The sequence below is a fragment of the Poeciliopsis prolifica genome, unplaced genomic scaffold (genome assembly GCF_027474105.1).
Source record: "Poeciliopsis prolifica strain line A6 unplaced genomic scaffold, Auburn_PproV2 SCAFFOLD015, whole genome shotgun sequence".
NCBI lineage: Eukaryota > Metazoa > Chordata > Actinopteri > Cyprinodontiformes > Poeciliidae > Poeciliopsis > Poeciliopsis prolifica.
Window position 1 is genome coordinate 9,596,701 of NW_026562390.1, and position 6,792 is coordinate 9,603,492.

Sequence of the window (6,792 nt, forward strand, 5' to 3'; positions counted from 1 at the left end):
CTGCAATTTTCACGTCTCCATCATCATTATTCTAATTATTTTAAAAAAAAATTTTGCAGTTTTTGTTTGTTTGTTTGTTTTTTGTTGCAGTTTTTCCTCTTTTAATAGGACCGAGATCAATGATCCTGAAAACGCGCATCTGTCTCATTTATTTTTTCTTTCCTTTCCTTTCTTTTTTTTCTGCATCATGTAGTTTTATTTGCAATCATTCCGTCCCTGTTTGCGGCCTCATTATCGCAGCGCGTTAACGAGGCTACGGTTCGGCGGCGCCGCGGCCCACCTGGTGCCACCGGGAGGACGCAGGAGGCGCACGGAGGACTCCAACTTCTGCGACCCCCACGGACGGCATGAGTTCAACACTTAGTGCTTCTTTCTTTTTTCTTTTTTATTTATTTATTTATTTATTTATTTTTTGTTTGTTTGTTTGTTTGTTTACTAATTTAAAGTTGGATAGGATGCATTTTGAAACTTTTGACTGGTCCGTTATTGATGAAAAATGCGGCTTTTCAGACAGCAATTGAACATAAAACAGCCTATGGGTGTAAAATGTCAGACTTGTCAGGAAGTGAAGTCATGTTTGCTGATCTTTTGAGGAATAGCATGTTTAAAATGTGTCACGCACACAGTGAAAACAAATGTGAACAGGCAATAGATTTTCACAATAAAAAATGCGTAATATATTCAGTAGAATATTAATCTATACGCGTAATATTCAGCATTCAAGTTATATTGTAAAACATATTGATAGAAAACATTATATCTTGATCACAGCATGCGCGCTCATTCATTGTAGCCTGATTTGTTAATACTGGTTGTGTTAATGACAGATTATATCAGAGTAAAAGACAAGAACTTTCGTAGTGAAAGATCAATACAGGCACGCTCTCTCTCCCAATTTGCAAAAAAACAACAACAAATTGACACATTCTGAGAAGAGCAGTTTCTGTTCTGATGTCTAAGAGACCTGGTGTTCTGCAGTGGGAGAGACTTGTGAAAAGCAAACTTTCTTGAATTCCCGAAGCAACGAAAAGCACCGACTTGACAGAACTTTGTCTCGCCACCTCGAACTGAAGGACAAAATTTATGTTCTTGCGACACTAATACGTTTCAATCTTGCAGCAAGAGTGTTAGTTTCAATACCACTTTTACTGGCCTAGCATTAAGCTAAGTCAAACCTGCCAGCAAGCTAAGGAACCACGAGGCGGCCATTGGAAACTGTGGGGTTTCCAGGGAAATGGCTGATAGAATAAGGTTAAAAGTTTGTGTCCAACTGTAATTAATTTAGAACGAACACTAATGCTACAGCTAAATGTGCTAACACAAGCTAAGCCTGGTAACTCTGAGTAAATAATTGAAGAGCATTTTATCTTAGCTAAAAACATGTTCATTGATGTTTCAGTGACATTTTATGACTTAATCGTAAACCGACTCAATTGGTTTCTTTTTAGCATCGGAGGGTAAATCCAAAAAGCAATATCAGTAAGAACTTAACTGATTACGTCAAGTGTTGTTCATAGTTGCTAAAACATTGCAGTTGTTGGCTGCACATTAGCACAGCTGGCAGCACAGCAGCCTTACAGCCAGGAGGTGTTGGGTTTGAATCCTGGCCTGGGCGCTTTCAGCATGCAGTCTGCAGGTTTTCCACGCTGGGTTCTCTCTGGGTACTTCAGTCCAAAAGTATGATAGTTAAATTAAATGAATATTATAAATTGCTGTTAGGTGGGAGATGGGATGAGTGAGTGCAGAAAATGAATGGGTGGGCAAGTTGATGCCTCTTAAACCTGCCAATTTTCTACTTCACCCAAAAAAAATTCATGCAAATTCTTACACAAATGTTATGAGTTAAATTCTAATCAGGGCAATTACTGATCAAATCCATCTACTGAGCTAATAATATTTCTTCAGGACGATATATATTTACTCATCTTCCTCATGTTGATTAAAAAAAGACCAATCTTCTAACTGAAAAAAATTTAATTCAAGTCAATTTGTCGTAAAAAGGCAATAAGATTCCTTAGGGGTATGAAGGGTTTAAGTGTGAAACTTTATTAGACAGTTAAAAGGAAGAAAAAAAAACCTCATTGTGATTTATGCTTGGAATTTATTCATCAGGATTCATGAAACAAATATTTTGACCTTAAATTGTTTAAAACGTGTAGGAGTTTAGCTTTGTTTTCTATTGAAACAGGATCTTTCTTCATTTTTCTTCCTTCCCCATGATCTCAAATATGCTGATGGAGATCAGATCGAGAGTATTTGTGTTCATTTTCTCGACTCGCCTTCCGTATGCCTTCCTCGGCAACCAGCGTCCACTTCAGACATGAGCTGCTCTTCAACCCTGTTTCCCGTGAGTCCAGTCACGCTCTTTCTGTTCAGGAAGCTTCTCAAGCATGAACGAAAACACACATCCGTGCACATCCAAGTACTCCCACCTAGATACCGGAGCAGTTCTCAAGTGTGCGCATTTTCCCTTAGATAGTCAAATACATGTTTGCAAACATTAAACATTAAACATTAATGGCCCTTCATGCCAAAAGAGTTAAGAGGAAAACATCACACTGCTGCTCACATACATGAGTCATGGCAGAAATAGCTGCTCTGTGTCCCTCTCTGGGCCTATTAGTGAGGAGGTTTCGGGCCACAGTGCTTCTGGTAATGAGCCCGCCAGCACAATACAGGCAGCGGGCCGGAACAGCTGAGGGCAGACAGCACCGGCAGGACGGGGGCGACTGGGACTTCCTACATTTAGCACAGTGCTACGCTGACACCACGTTCACGTGTGAGGTGCGGAGACAGAGAGTCTGTCTCGTGTACGGGACCGTCTGTGCGATACAACGACGCCCGTGGCCCATTTTTAGAGACGAGCCACAAAAACGGTACCACCGGGGCCTCCCTGGAGAAACGAGTGCCAGAAAGGCAACGGCGGAGTGTGGGGCAATCGGTGGGATGATGGGCTTGGGTTGTCCCGCGCCAGTCATCCAGAAAGTTCTCCACTTTATGCGCTGGTCCAAGATGCAGGCCAAGCCATTCGGCCCTGTGAAAAAGCATAATGTTCTCTGGGAATAACAACCTGCCCAGTTTATTTCCCCCCTGTGTTGGAGAGACACAGATTGTGTTTACAGGCAATTTTAGGTGAAATATGCCTGATGCTTTTACGGCGCGTGTTCCCCCTTATTAGAAATCAAAGGTTTTTCATTTCTATCACAAACACAGACAGAGACATTCACAAGCTGCTGAGCTCTTCGGCAATTTTGATAACCCACCGAATGGATAGAGTTACTTTTGATCAGTACGTGGCAAAAGTTTTAATATCTTCAAACCTTTGTACATTTTGCCACCAAACATGGTCACATTTTATTGCATTTTATTGGGTTTTCGTCTTCTTTATTGAGGCAAAGCAGTGCACAACTGTGAAGGTGAAGGAAATAAATGAATATTGAATATTTTTACAAGTGAAAATCCAAGAGCAGTGGAAATGTATTTAATTTGTTCATTTGTAGAATCACTTTTTATTGCAGTTATAGCTGTAAGTGATTGAGGGCGTGTGTCTCACTGCTTTCCTCGTGTAGAAACAATTTTTTTTTACCCATTATTATTGGACGGAGACATTTCCCAGATGGAGAATAGCATTTGGACAGAATGATGCTACCACCATGTTTTGGAAAAAAAAGATGGTATGTCTGAGGTGTTTTGTTTATTGCATGTAAGCCAGAAAGTAAAGTTTTTGGTAATATTTTTAGTCCTAGTTTGCCAAAAGAATGAACATTAAAATTACTAATTTCTCTTTTTACAACATGTCCAACATCCAATCACACAACCACCTGTTGGATGTGCTGGACCTCCTTTTGGACAGACTAAGGACTTTTACTTTACTTTAGAAACATTACCATTAGAAAAATATTATGTTGAGCTTTCTTTGTCTAAATTTGCCCCAATTAAACATTGTTTTCTAAAAAAAAAAACCAAATCAGAGAGCATGAGCCTGAAGCACCGCCGCCATGAGCCGACTGCTCCTCTCTCAGATTTCAAGACGCTATCTGATCCGGCGTAAAGCAGCTGAAACAAACGTGCCAGTCAAACGGAGCGCAGTGGTCAAACAGAGGGTGTTCCTGTGCACAGGCAGGTGCTCTGTGCCTATTAAACAACGCTCAGAGCCTACAGGCAGGAAGTTACTGTTGACTGGAAGACATCAAGAAAAACGCACCTTTCAAAGCACACACACGCACACATTGAGGTGGATAAACTCTTCCAGGTATCAGGTACCGCCCCGAGGGGGAGAGTTGACCTGTGAAGACCTGAGGAGTCAAGCACTCCCTTCATTGAGACACCCATATTGATTTTACAGGCTGATCTGTGAATAACGCTGCAGATTATACATTAATCAAGTGGCGCAAGAACATATGAACATATCGCTGCCTGTGAATGAAGGCTGGTGGTTAAAAAAAAGGTAATATATGAGTGAAAAGATGACACAAGATAAGATGGAGGAGATTAGACGTCAGGCATTCACTTTGCTCCAACAGTTGCTTTAACCCATGAAGCTCTGACCCGAAGGCCCCGCCGCTGCATGTTTACATTGCATCTACAAAAGCTGCTGGGTTTGCATCTGAAGACTGCCGTGTGTGTGTGTGTGTGTGTGTGTGTGTGTGTGCTGGGAGGAAAAAAAAGGGCAAAAAGAGGTCACGCATTGAAATCCCCTCCAGCAAAGCCTCAACTCTTCTCCAGAGGCTCGATCTGTTGCCAAAACGCAAACATTTATAGACTTTTTTTCTGACCAGATCTGAGAGGAAGGAAATTTTAAATGATCCTAATTGAAGCTTCAGAAATGTTTCTCAATCAAAGTACAAATCAGTTCTTCCGTTCAGATTTAAATTTTTGAAGAAAGTCCACAGGAAGTCCGGTAGAGTTTCCCCGTTTTCACAGATTACAACACTCTAAGGAATGAAAGAGGAAGGTAAAATGACACATGCTGTTCAAACGGTTTCACAAATAAAATGTGAAAAGTCAGCACATGCATTCATCTCATTACTGCAAGTTTTTCATACAGTGTCTCTATCTTATTCGCCCAATTTGGTTTTTGCGAAATAGCTCACGCTTCAACATTCTCATTCAGATTTGGGACTGAACTCTTATGGAGTCTTTTAAACACACTCTGTTATTACTACTGTACTACAATATACTCAATATTTTGGAGTTGGAGTAAAATGAGGCAAATACAAAAATCATTCCTCTGTTTTCATTTTCTTGAATCTACAAAGTAAAAATACATGTTGGTCTATCACATAAAATACCAACACTATACATTGAGGTTTGTGGGGATCGAATACCTTCCTTTTCGTTAAGTCCGGCTCTCAGATGAGAGCTGGAGTGAATAAGCGCCGCGTCAATGTCATCTTGAGTAGATGAGGCGAGTCTGAGTGAAAAAAACAAACCACTTGAAAGAACCAAAGAGAGATTTCAAGGAGCCTCGACAGTGAAGAACACTTCACAGGAGCAGGAGTCAAGAGCAAAGAGAGAAAGACGACAAACAAGAAAAACCAAGAATGAGATCATTTTTGTCCTCAGATGCATGAAATCAAGTGTTCATTCCCACAAAAGATGGAAAATAACAAATGGAGCATGTTTTTTTTTTTTATTTGGTCGTATTTTCCAGTGTTTCTGGCAACAAGAGAACAATTTTCAAAGCCACATTAAGGCATAGCACTGCCTAAAGTGAACAGCTGCATCGGGGAAAAATAAAGGAGAGGAACAAAAGACAAACTGTGTTTTGAAACAAGCCACTAATGATCCCAACTTGAGCTCTTGGCTTTTTAATTGCCCACCCAGGCCTGACTGAGTCGCCCAGAGCTTGAGAATGGAGCGGCGCACATGGAACAAAAGCAGCCCGGTTCCAGGGACGAGTCGCCCTCTGAACCGGGCAGCGAACGCAGCCCCTGCTGCTCAGGCCCGGCGTTATTGTTGCTGCAGATCAGGAGAGTGAAGGCTCTTCAAAGGAACAAGGCCACCAGCACCACTGCTGAAGTCATGCTCTGCAGGCCAAGTGAGAAGAGCTTTAGGGCCAAATTGGCACATTGAGCATTAACTGTGGCACAATTAATAAATTCTTCTATTTTGAAATCAGAGAAACAATTCGAGTGGCCTACATGTACATTTTTTCCGCCATTTTCCTTTTTGTTGTTCACATTCCTGTCTTGATCTTGCACTCACGGCATAGAGTGAAAACAAATAACATTATTTCCTTACAAATCTGTCCTGTTTTATCATTTATTAACCTTCTTCATTCTGCAACAGAATACCTTTCTCCAGCCATTTTGTTAATGTACAGGTGGCCCCCGGGGCCACTGTCACTCCTCTGGCCAATCAGTCATTCTCATCAGCACAATCTGACTTTATCTCAATGAGCTATTGTTGTTGTTATGGACTGAGTGTTCCTCACGACGTTTACCCACCAACAGAAAATAAATAAATACAAATCACAAAGTAAATGCGCAAAGTTTTGCCAGTTTTTGACACCAAAACCTCATATTGTGACCCTGTTCAGTATTGTTCCCGCTCTTGGCTGTGCAGCCCCTTCACATCCCGTTTCTGTATTTACTCGGAGTGTGTGTGTGTGTTGTGTGTCTTGTGTTTGCGCGTTCGGTTCAGTCATTGTACACAACTGCTGGTTAACAGGCTGAGAAAACTCAAAGCCGGACCTGGGCCAGCTTGGTGCCATCATTTACAGGAAAACAGACAAAACCGCAGGAGGTTCGCCTGAGACAGAGTGTCTCATTTATGCTGTTTTTAGGTTTT